Here is a 12,966-nt window from a genome sequence, read left to right on the forward strand (position 1 = left end):
CAAATAAAAAAATGGGCAGAAGATATGAACAGACACTTTTCCAATGAAGACATACAAATGGCTAACAGACACATGTAAAAATGTTCAAAATCATTAGCCATTAGGGAAATTCAAATCAAAACCACATTGAGATACCACCTTATGCCAGTTAGAATGGCAAAAATTGACAAGGCAAGAAACAACAAATGTTGGAGAGGATGTGGAGAAAGGGGATCCCTCTTACACTGTTGGTGGGAATGCAAGTTGGTACAGCCACTTTGGAAAACAGTGTGAAGGTCCCTTAAAAAGTTAAAAATTGAGCTACCCTATGATCCAGCAATTGCACTACTGGGTATTTACCCCAAAGATACAGATGTAGTGAAGAGAAGGGCCATATGCACCCCAATGTTCATAGCAGCATTGTCCACAATAGCTAAATTGTGGATGGAGCCAAGATGCCCTTCAACAGATGACTGGATTAAGAAGATGTGGTCCATAGATACAATGGAATATTACTCAGCCATCAGAAAGAACGATTACACAACATTCACAACACAAATTGTGCTAAGTGAAATAAGTCAAGCAGAGAAAGACAATTATCATATGGTTTCACTTATTTATGGAACATAAATAGCAGGAAGATCGGTAGGAGAAGGAAGGGGAGAATGAAGGGGGGCTAAACAGAAGGGGGAATGAACCATGAGAGACTATGGACTCTGGGAAACAAACTGAGGGCTTCAGAGGAGAGGGGGTGGGGGACTGGGATAGGCTGGTGATGGGTATTAAGGAGGGCACATATTGCGTGGTGCACTGGGTGTTATATGCAAACAATGAATCATGGAACATTACATCAAAAACTAAGGATATACTGTATGGTGACTAGCATAACATAATAAAAAATTATTATTTAAAAAAAAAAAAAGAATCACTCCTCCAGAACGGGGAGTTTGCAAGAGCCTCCTCCCTCCTTCCAACTTTTTATCCTGTATTGCTTCCCATTGGCTGAGTTCAAGCAGAACTAGGGGCAAGGAACAGCAAGGCCAGCCTCCTGGGGCTCAGAGTAGGGCTGAGAAGGGTGAAGAGTGGATGGGTAAGGATAGGCTTATAATGAGAAACAGCCATGCCCATCCATGCCCTTCTAGCCCTGTTTCTCAGAGACGGTCACCCACAGTGATTCTAGTTTTTCTCTTTAGTATTTATATCCATATTTCTAAACAATTTTTAAAAATTTATCAATTGATGTCCTTTCTACCTTTTTCCCTTCTTTCTCTCCCATCATAGTTTTATATTTTTGTTGTCGTTAAGTCAATAGACAGTGCTTATATTATTATGAGGGTGCAAAAGTTGTTCACTGCCATCCCAAGAGGTGTGTGATGCTTGGGCCTCTTTTCTTCTTAAATTCCTCATTTTCTTTTGTAGTAATAAGCATTTTGCTTTTTCATTTGCCTGGCTATCTATAAGTTTCTTACTCTGTTTATCCAGACACTGTAACATCTATGTACCATGCCTTTCATTAAAATTATTCATATGCTCAAACATATCTGTTTTTTTATTTTATATTGCTCTGTCTGCCTGTTCCAATGTGGAACCGTTGGGGCCTAGACCTGATGTCATCTGGAACTTTCTCTTCGCTGTTGTGGCAGGCAGAATTGTAAAGATGGTCCCCAAGGTTCCCATGCACTGGTTATTCAGGCAAACACGACTCAAGGTACTACTATGGGGGACTTTGCAGGTGTTATTAAGGTCACTAATTGGCTGACCTTAACATAAGGAGGTTATCCTGGTGGGCCCAACATAGCCACATGAGCCCTTAAAAGCAGAAGAGGGAGGCAGAAAAAGAGATGTGGCAGGAAGGATGGGGCACAGGAAAGTCAGAGAGATTAGAAGCATGACAGGGATTTGCTGTTGTAGGCTCTCAAGATGAGGGAGGGAAGCCATGAGCCAAGGAATCGTCTGAAGGGTGGTCTGGAAGCTGAGACTGAACTTAAGGAGCCAGGGGCCTTAGTCCTGCAACCGAATGGAACTGAACTCTGCCAAGAGCTTCAATCAGCTCAGAAGCAGAGCAATCTCCAGGGCCTCCAGAAAGAAATGCATCCTGCGATGTTTTGATTTTGGCCTTGAGCTAAGCAGAGACCCAGCCAAGCCTCGCTGTGCTCCAACTTCTGCAGAGACTAGGCGATAATGAACTTGTGTTGCTGTAAGCCACTCAAGTTGTGGTAATTTGGTACATCAGCAAGAAAAATCTGGTACAGCTGTCATCATGGGCTTCTTCTCATCTTCCTTGTGTTGGGGGTCCCCATTTCCTAGAGCTCTTGTCTTCCTCCTGGAGCATATTCTCTAGTGTAGCTCTTCTCAAACGTAGTGGTCTCAGGAGACTTTTGTGCTCTGAAAACTTATTGGGGAGCCCAGAGAACATTTGTCAATGTGGTTATATCTATCAATATTTACCATGCTAGAAACCAAAGGTGAGAGGTCTTTATTTTTATTTATTTATTTTTTTAAAGATTTTATTTATTTATTTGTCAGAGCGTGAGAGCGCAAGCAGGAGGAGCAGCAGGCAGAGGGAGAAGCAGGCTCCCCGCTGGGCCCGATATGGGACTCGATCCCAGGACCCTGGGATCCTGACCTGAGCAGAAGGCAGCTGCTTAACCGACTCAGCCACCCAGGTGCCCACTGAGAGATCTTTAAAATGTTCACTAGTTCATTTCCAAATAACAGTGATAAAAAAACATTGCATACTAATACAAGGACATTCTTTATGAAAACTAGTTTAAAAAAAAAAACCATTACTGAGAAGAGAGCCATTGTTTTATAGTTCTTGCAGATTTCTTTAATGTCTGGCTTGGTAGAAGACAGCTGGATGCTCATACCTGTTGCAATGTATTGTTCTAGTTTTAGCATATGAAGAAAATCTGGTCTCACCACAGGTGTAGTTGGAAAAGCAAAGACCTCAGTGATCCCTAAAAGGCTCTCAGAGGCCCCTGAAGTCCCTTGGCCACACTTGATATTACTACTACTGTTGTATCTTGTTAAAGTAGGGTCCAGGGACCAGCAGCGCCAATATCACCAGGATCTGTTAGGAATGTGGACTCTTGGACCATCTGAATCAGAACGTACAGTTTAATAAGATCCTCCAGTGGTTCCTGTGCTCAGGAAAGTTTGACATTCCTGGTTTGAGGAAAATCCTCAGTCCTTCCTCCTGGGTGTCTTCTTCCCTCCTCAAACACTAGCACACTTAAAGCCCTTCTCATGTCCCACATGGGGAGGGTTCTCCCCACCCCTCCAAGCAGTTCTCCAGCACCAGCTGGGCTTCCTACAGTTCTGATACTATCTACCAGGAAATAGCGTCAAATCCCACAGGTTGGGGGCTCAGTCCCACAAGACTGCCTCCCACTTCAGATGCTAATTGCAAGCCCAGGTTGTCACTTGTGCTTCTGACCGATTGGCTATAAATCTGAGGTTCCCGTAACCCCTCATCAGGTCTGACTAATTTGCTGGAGTGGCCTACAGAACTCAGGAAAACACTTATGTTTGCCCGTTTATTAAAGGATATGATAAAGTATGCAGATGAACGGCTAGATGTAGAGATACATAGGACATGGTCTGGGAGGGTCCTGAGTGCAGAAACTCTGTCCTCGGGGAGTTGAGGTGTGTCACCCTCCTGTATGTCAATATGTTTACCTGCCTGGAAGCTCTCAGAACCCCTACTATTGAGATTTTATGCAGGCTTCTCACATAGGCCTGATCAATTATTAACTCTATTCCCAGCCCCCCCAGCCCCCCACCATCTCCTCTCTGGAGGATGGGGGTGGGGCTGAAAATTCTAACCTTCTAATCATGGCTTGGTCTTTCTGTTGACCAGCCCCCATCCAGGAGCAAATCAAGAGTCACCTTATTTTTTTTTTTTTTTTAAGATTTTATTTATTTATTTGACAGAGAGACACAGTGAGAGGGGGAACACAAGCAGGGGGAGTGGGAGAGGAAGAAGCAGGCTTCCCAGCGGAGCAGGGAGCCCTATGGGGGGCTTGATCCCAGGACCCTGGGATCACTCCCTGAGCCGAAGGCAGACGCTTAAGGACTGAGCCACCCAGGCGCCCCAAGAGTCACCTTATTAGAACTAAAGATCCTGCTATCACTCAGGAAATTCTAAGGGATTTGGGAACTCTGTGCCAGGAAGAGAGATGAAAACCAAATACATATTTTCTTATTATAAATCACAATATCACAGGCACTAACTTTTGAAGGACAGTATGTTCCCTGAGTCCTTGCATGTCTCAGAATATCTCATGTTGACTTGATAGTTTGGTTGGGTATAGGCTAGATGCTAGGCTAGATGAAAATCATTTTAATTTTCAACTTCTGTTTTCCCAGAGAATAAATCAATGGCATCTGGTGGGAGAGTAGGGGACATTCTTTATCTCGGCAGGCTTGGGGAAGGGACCCAGGGGGTGCTAACCTTCCTGTAAATAGACTTTCAACCAAACTGCATGTTTTCAACCCCTCGCCTGATTTCCACCTTCCTCAGGAATTGTTCCTCTGTGTCCTGAGGCTTTACCAGGATCTGCAGGGGCAAATCCTTCTCATTTTTAATTCTCTCTACTCCATAAAGGCCCACCCAGTTTATAGTTTCCCTTGTTCCTACCATTCTCTTTCGATTTTCTGTTTTCACATTTGTTTATTATTTCACTGTCCTTTGGTGGTGTGTCAATGGCTGTATTTGCTCAGGAGTCTCCTAAATGATTTAATTACCAGAATACTACAAAACGTTCTGCTATCTGCTGGGTCTGAAAGAGTTTTCCTGGTCCGACTTTCATTGTTATTTTTTATATGAACTTTATAATTAGTTTGCCTAGGCCTAAAAACCATTGGCATTTTTACTGAAATCATATAAATTTATAGTTTAATTTAGGAAGAACTGATATCTTTAAATTACTGAGTCTTTTGAGAACAGAATATGCTTTTCCATTTATTCAATTATTCTTTTATATTCCTCAATAGAATTTGCAAGTTTACTTCTTGCAGATCTTGCTCACGTCTTACATTTTCTCCCTTTGGTTGCTATTATAAATGAGATCTTTCTTCTAGATACTTTGTAACTGGTGTTTCACTTACCAATGTATCAAATGAGGTCTTTTTGATCTTGATGTGTACAAATCTCCTTCATATTTTAAAATGTATCAACTAGATTTTTGTTTAGTTTTAAAAGTAATGTATAACAACATAAAAATGATTAAAAATATAAAAGCTTATCAGTGAAATGTAAATTTCCTCTCATCGTTGTCCCCTGGTTCACACCCAGTTGATTACTGTGGATTATTTATTTTATAATCCTTCCAGAACCTTTTTTTAAAAAAATATACATGAGTATATGCATATGCAAAAGGATCTTGAAATGGCGCTCTTTCTCCCTTTTGAGTGAGGCCCAAAAGCATGCAACAACATTGTAGATGCCTTATGTTTGCACCGGTTTAACTGCCTTTGTAGGTTGTACTAAGAGATTATAAGAGAGTATTGGCTGCATTAGCAACTCTCCCTCTGGACAATAAGAGTAGAGGGTGTGGAGTTGGAGAGATTTCTTTGGAGAGTGTTGTCAGTGTGCTTGGTCAAGTGAGCAGGGCTTCAAGGCTAACTCCCAGAGAGCCGGACCCTGTTTCCTGGCATTTGTTAGAAATAAAGATAGTACCTGTTTCTCCCTGGAGATGGTGAGACTGTCTACCTGGGTTGAGTGAAGATGGATAGCTCCCCTCCAGTTGAGATGCATTTTCAGTAGCTGTGGGGCAAAGGTGCATGTTTTGAGGGTATAGGTGGGTTTGGGGTTGTCTTGGGTCCTGCCCAAGAGGAGTTTCTGGTGGGACCATGTGATCCCAACAGAATGTGTCTGTGGGCCCAAGGGAAGGGTTGTCCAGAGCCAGACAAGAGGCAGCTTCTGCTGCAAGGCCTCCACATGCATGGGTCCCCAGTGAGAGAAGCTCTGAAAAGGAGGAAAGAAAAAGGAAAATGAAAACCTGTAACAGCTTTTTGTAAAACCAGCATCTGGAAGCTCTGTTGCTGTCATACTCAGAGAAGCCAGCTCCATAGCCTCTGCCCCAGCCATGGAAACCATCCTCTCTCTGTAGACCCTCTCCCCCTGCAGCCCAGGCTGGGGGTGGGGGCAGGGTCAGTAGCTACAGCCAGCAGGTGGCTTGGAAAGGTGAGGTGGGGTGGGGTAGGGAAAAAATAAAATTCTCTCTCACACACGCCCCTGCCCCCACCCCCAATAGCACCCGCCTGCAGACAACAGGCCCAGACTGACAGGAAAGGAGGTTTTACACTGGACAAGACTGGAGTTTTAGTTGTTACGCTGAATAGATTGTTAAATTACTAAAATGAGGTTTTCCTTATTAGTGAATGTGACTGGGGGCTTTTCGATGATCTAACAGTGGCTTGAGAACTGTGGGACCTGCAAGCAATGTCCTCCTAGAGCAGAGTAAGAACAAATCCACAGTGTGAGTTTAAGTAGAAGTGGTGGGAAAGAATGAATTTACTTTCTTCATGCACCCTATTCCAATGGATTCCGGCTCTATCCAAAAAACAACCCCCACCCCCCCCAAATTCTAAAAGCGTCCACAGATAGGGCCATGTCATACCCACACTCGTGTCCCTTGCTTTTTACCTAGTAATTATATCTTAGAGATGTTCCCTTCCCTTCCCAGCACACACATGTGCCTCTTTTTAAGTCTGTTATGTGGTATTCCACTGTACGTACAAATGGTATTTATTTAGCCTTTCTTCTATTGGTAAACAATTAGGATTTTTCCAGTCCTTGCTTTTCATACAATGTTGGGTGAATATCTTTGTTCAGTATCTTTGTTTGCATGTGGGAGGGTATCTATTGAATACATTTCTGGAAGTAAGATTACTAAATTAACCAGTATGTGAATCTTAGATTTATGATCCTCCAAAGAAATTACACCAATTTGTATTGCTTCCAACAGTTTCCTCATAACCATGCAAATATTGTGTATCATCAAATGTTTTAATCTTTGCCAGTGTGAGAGGTTAAAAAAATAGTACATTGGCAATTCATAAATAATAAATGAGATTGAGCATCTTTTGTAAGTCATTTGTATTTCTTTTTCTAGAAACTTGCTTATATATGTCCTTATAGATTAATTTTTTAAAAATGTGTTGCTAGCTATGTTTTTGAGTCAGCCAGTGAGTGAGTGGGTAAGGAATGAGAGAGTGAGCTGAACCCTGTGAGGGAATATTGGAATGTGGCCAGGAACTTTAATTTGCTTTCTTTCCTTCCCTCTGTCCTTTGGGTTTGTATCTAGACATCTGGGTTTGAAATTCTGCAGAGCATAGATTCCCCTAGTCGTGTCTCCCTCTCCTATCCTGACACCAAGCCCTCTGGGTACGTATGAGCCAGAACTGTGCACGTGAGTGGTCAGGTACCAATGGAGCACTGTGCAGGTCCCTTCCCTCCCCTCCCCTGTGCCCTGGGAAGCCAGCCAGAATTTCCTGAGCTGGGATAAAATCACATGGGACAGCCAACTGGTATATAAGGAGAGGTGTATATTCCATAGGATGGTTGGGTTGTGAAGATCTAGCCAGAAGATTCCAAGAAATGTAGGGTTTAATGAAAAAAAATGGCTGGTGCTACACACCAAGCCCCCATTTGAGAGAGAGAGAGAGAACGAGAGAGAGAGAGAGAGAGAGAGAGAGAGCGAGCACACACACAAGCAGGGAGAGCGGCAGGCAGAGGGAGAAGCAGGCTTCCCAATGAGCAGGGAGCCCAATGTGGGGCTCCATCCCAGGATACTGGGATCATGACCTGAGCCGAAGGCAGACACTTAACTGACTGAGCCACACAGGTACCCCAGTAATGGAGCTTTGATACTATCCTCCCTCATTCTGAGAGAAGAAAACACAAGCCTCTGGGAGGAAAGGTTCACGTCCTGAGGCAGGTGCAAGAGCAGGGTCTTCTTGAGGATCTCCTTATCTCTCCTTTCTTCCTATCAGTATGGCCAATTGACCTAAGACCTTTAAGGAATGGGTGAGGTTGAATGGGGGGAGCAATGCAGAGATTCTAAAAGGACTTTTGAATTAGAATTGCATTGTCTGCAAATGGGAAAGATGTCCCTCCAGTATTTACTAGGTAGGTTCCTTTTTAGCTACTTACTCTCCCATGAACAAGTGCTATGACTTAGCTCAGAGTCACCCCACTGGCTTCAAGGCTCTGTAGCATCTACTGCCTAGATAATTTCAAACATGTTCTAGACCAGCACTGTCCAGAACTTGCTACAATGATGACAAATTTCTGTCTGCCACCAAAAGAGTTTTCCCTAATATACCCTAGTCTGGGTTGGGGACCACAGATGGATACTTAGTGGTGTAGCGTCACCCATTTTCCAGTAAACCCCGTATTTCTTAGAATCTCCTGATTAGATCTAGACAACGCAACCATCCCCTGTCCAGCTGGCTGTGAGGTCCGTGGGCTGATCTGGCTCCATGTGGTGGCCTTCAGCATGCTTGGGTCACCTCTGTTCATAGCCCACATGCTGAACCATTTGCTCTGCTCTCCTTAAACCCCATTTCTTGCCCAGTCCCTTATGTTCCTCACTTTCCAACCGTGTTTCATCTTTAGTTGAGCTCACTAAGAGGGACCTTGGGAAAATCGTACTTCATAATGTATAAAACAGAAGCATCAAACAGAAGAGTCGTTAAGGATAAAGCCACTTGCTCTGAGGTGCACTAGGTGATTTACCAGATTCTTCTGGCCCTGACCTTGGTCTCAGTTAAGCAGAAATAACAATTAGGACAACAATAATAACATGAATGATAACAATCATTCCTGCTAGAAAAATACAAAGAAATAAAACATGTAAAATGACTTTGAAAAGTTAGAAATGCTCTAACAGTTAAAGTATCAAATAGCTATCAAATCCTTGCTTTCCTCTCAGGCAGACTGCCAGGAAATGCTGCTCATTTTATCTACCCCTTATGCTTTTTATTTCTCTTTCTTATTTCTTCTGGGCCAAGTAGGGAGTAGCTGATCAAAAAGTACTTTGGACTGGATGAGCTTCCTTCTCATGGTCACCATCAAAGCGCTCTCTTGTCGTCTTCTTTCGTCTGGGTCACATTCAGAAATAGCTTTCTATCTGGTCTGAAGAAACAACTTTCAAATTACTTCATAGAATAAAAAAAAATCAAGACTCTGACAACCCACAAGGTTTGGTGCATCCAGCTGGCCATTTCCTTAAATGCCCAAAGATGGCAGATACGGCTGCAGTGAATGCATCCACCAAAGTTGGACAAGTGTCAGAAGACTCAGGACACTGAGAATGGTTGAAAACATCACTTAGGGCTCCAGTCAACACATTTTTGGGAGAGAATCTTACAGAGATTTTTATACTAAATATCACCAGAAATGCACTTAAAAAAAATAATCAGAACATACTGTATGGTAACTAACAAAATTTAAATAAAATAACCAGAATATTTTCTTTCTTCATATATTACAGCGCAGAGCAAGAATTATTTTAGGTGAGCAGACACTGAAGGTATAGAACATAAAATTCATAACTCATTTATCTTCCTGGATTTAGAAGGGTCGAGTGACAGTTACAAATGACAACCCTCCTAGGTATTCAATTATCTGAGGTGTTTTAAATGAGGAAATGTATTTCTGGGAATGTTTATACAACAGTAACAAAGCAGTGCTCAACTTTAGGTGATAAAAAATGGGGTAAATTAAAATATTTTAAAAAATGTAAATCAGGTTTGAAAGTTTTGTTTAAGTATTTTCTGTTCGTTGCTGGCATCAAAGAGGATGGCAGTGAGGATGAGAGGGAGGAAGGCCATCTTGGTGCTCAGGTCAGGGCCCCAGAGCTGTTGGGCCATGCTGTCCATGGCTAGGTCTTTGTGTGCTGAAAAATTCAGAGACAGTCTCATAAAAACCAAATCTACAGAAGACTTATGCATATGGCTACTCCACACCCCTGCAGGAGGGAGGACCTTGGAGGTCACCCCTGCATAAGGCTGTGGGCAAGGGTGAGAAGCAGGTGCTTCTTTTGCCCACTGTTACAGCCCTTGGTCTACCCCTCCTTGCTCCACCCGTGGCTTCCTTTGGCCGAGGTCCCTGGCTGGACCACCTGAAGGACCTATCTCTTCTACTTAAACTTCTGTAGCCAGCATTGCCTAGGTTTTCATCAGACTCTAACCTCTGAACCCTGGGCCATACATTCCAGATAAACATGCTGCCTAGGGAAAGATGTTTTCAGGTATGGAGAGAAAGAAGCAACCCCTGTTATGTTCAGGACTGTGTAATTGAGCTGAGGCCAAGGTTATTGGCAAGTCATCTACACTTGCTCATGGGAGGGCCTCATCAGGCTTTCCTTCTTTACCAGCCAAAATGCTGACAAGGTGTGGGAGCTTCCTGGTTAGTCAAAGGCATCTGGTAACTCCTGGATGGGCTTCATGTTAATTACAGTGTTTTGTTCTTCACTTTCCATTCAATCTTCTCTTATAACCAAGATCCTCGAGAAAAGGGTGGGGTGGGGTTCTGCATTTGCAGAATTCTAGTGGCTAAGACAGCTGAAAACTATAGTCCTCATTAATTCTAGTTTCTCTGACCCCACTGAGGCTTGCATGGTCAAGGCCAATGCCCACAGCATAACAAGGCCAGTGCCCAGAGCTGGTCCTGGTAGAGGTCAGTCCTCTGGTTTGGGGATGGGAGTTGCTCACTATCAAGCTTGCTTCCATCTTCTGAAGAATCTACCTTGCGGGTGCCTGAACCATGGCAACTGGGAGAGCCATGCTCGTTTCGGAAGCCCAGGTCAGGCCAGCCATGGTGGCCACATTTTTTCATTTCTTGAGCTCACTCTATTATTTGTGTATGTGTGTGTGTGTGTATAATGTTATATGTAGCGCATATATTTTATATATGTATTTGGATGGCGAGTTCATGTAGGTGAATGAAGGTAGACACTGTATTGTGTTACAGTCTCATCTGAAATCAGGGATATGTAATCTTAAGCTTTTCATTCATTTATTTATTAGTTCAAAAAAGTATTTATTAAATGTTTAAAAGTGCACAACACTGTACTAAGAAGGAAGTTGGGGTGCGGGGTACAGAAAGGTAAAAAAGACCAAGTGACCTGTCTTCAAGGAGCCTGGAATTTATGGGAGAGACAGGCATGTAACATCACGTTTTACACCTGACAAAAATCATCAAAAGAGAGGTATAAATCAGGTAACGTGAGCATTTTGGTGAGGAAAGGATCCGTTCTCTCCATGGGGATGAGGGACCATGCCCCTGAGATGATAACCTTTGAGGTAGCCTTGAAGGATGAATAGAATTTCACTTTAACATTTACAAAGATAATTAGTCTTGGCAGCAAAGCTCTTAACGATTTATATTTGTATGGTGGTTCCTGCTGAGCAGCCTCACGCGCTTTATCTTATTTAATTGGAACAATAACTTTGCAAGGTTAAGTAAGAGGATATTACTATTATTTTTTTAAGGTCAAATTGAGGCTTAGAGAACTTTTATGACTTGCCTCAGGTGACCTATTATTTAGTCAGCGGAGGAGGGAGTGCAGATATGCAGCCAGTATCTTCTATCTGCACGTACTTTGAGAGCCCTTTCCCCTCCCGCCGGCGCTTTTCCAGAGGCGCATTCCAGGAATTTGTCCATCCCTGGTCACTCATAGCCTTCCTAACCAGCCTCAGCGACCATCGATGGTTCTCAAAGTGTGGTCCCCACCCCAGCAGCATCCAAGTCACCTGGAACCCTGTTAGAAATATAAATTCTCGTGGGGGCGCCTGGGTGGCACAGCGGTTAAGCGTCTGCCTTCGGCTCAGGGCGTGATCCCGGTGTTATGGGATCGAGCCCCACATCAGGCTCCTCCGCTAGGAGCCTGCTTCTTCCTCTCCCACTCCCCTTGCTTGTGTTCCCTCTCTCGCTGGCTGTCTCTATCTCTGTCAAATAAATAAATAAAATCTTTAAAAAAAAAAAGAAATATAAATTTTCCTCAGCAGTCTCGGCAGTCGTGTTTTAACAAGGTTTCCAGGTGATACTGCTGCATGTTCAAATGTGAGAGCCCCTGGCATAGGGCATCTAAATAACACAACTTTGAGGATTCTCTTAAAATAGAATGAAACATGAGGACTCCTTCTGTAAAAAAAAAAAAAAGATCAAAACCTAATTAATTCTTACAGTGTCAGAAATTAAGGCTAATTGTGTTTTCCTTTTCGTTGTTTGGGGATTTTTATTGAGCGAGGTCATGCGACATCGAGCTGGAATAAATTTGGTAGTAAAACAGCATACACTTCTTCCTCATTGAGAAAACCGAGATACATTCGAAGCCACAGGGAACATGGGACTCAGTCTGCAAAAGTCAAGGCCTCCCAGAGCTGAAATACAAGGTCATATATTACTTCAGAACACAATGGGATGGGTTTCTGATAAGGGTTACCCGCAAAAGGGGGCCCAACCCCCGATAACTTGTGAATCTGCTCTTGAGAACATGCAGGTCTAAAGAAATTCAGCCGAGAAATGGGAGAAATCCTGGTGTCATGGCATTTCATTCTTTTGAATACTTTGTGAGAAAAAAACAGAGGGATGAGGGTATTCTGTTACCATGGCAACCTGGAGAGGCCCAGGCTGGGGGATGATACCGAGGAGCTGACAAAAGCTTGGCATCCTGATTCTAGATGAGAAAAATGGGGCTGTGGAGGCCTGGAGATTGGGTCAGAATGAATATTCTTTTATTCCTGCATAGTTCTGCCACACTGATTTAAAAAAATAATCCATTACATTAAACAGCTGGCACAGTGACTGTGATTGATGAGCACCTAATGGAGTGTTCCCTCTACCTAGAAGGCCCTCCACTTTGTTTGGTTTCTACCCTCCCTCACTGCAGAGCTCCCAGCCTGCTTTCTGAAGGCGGCCTTCCTCACGGACTGGCCTGGAACCCCAGGCCTGCAAGGCGTGCCCCATGCCTT

General features: G+C 43.4%; 1 protein-coding gene across 2 annotated transcripts in view; it reads left to right on the forward strand.

Moving 5' to 3' along the window:
- The window catches only part of POLE4 (DNA polymerase epsilon 4, accessory subunit), a 47,664-nt gene that overhangs the window by 18,662 nt on the left and 16,036 nt on the right, over positions 1 to 12,966 (forward strand). The gene's annotated exons all lie outside the window — the stretch shown is intronic.

This window comes from Ursus arctos, unplaced genomic scaffold (genome assembly GCF_023065955.2).
Source record: "Ursus arctos isolate Adak ecotype North America unplaced genomic scaffold, UrsArc2.0 scaffold_8, whole genome shotgun sequence".
In the NCBI taxonomy this organism is placed as follows: Eukaryota; Metazoa; Chordata; class Mammalia; order Carnivora; family Ursidae; genus Ursus; species Ursus arctos.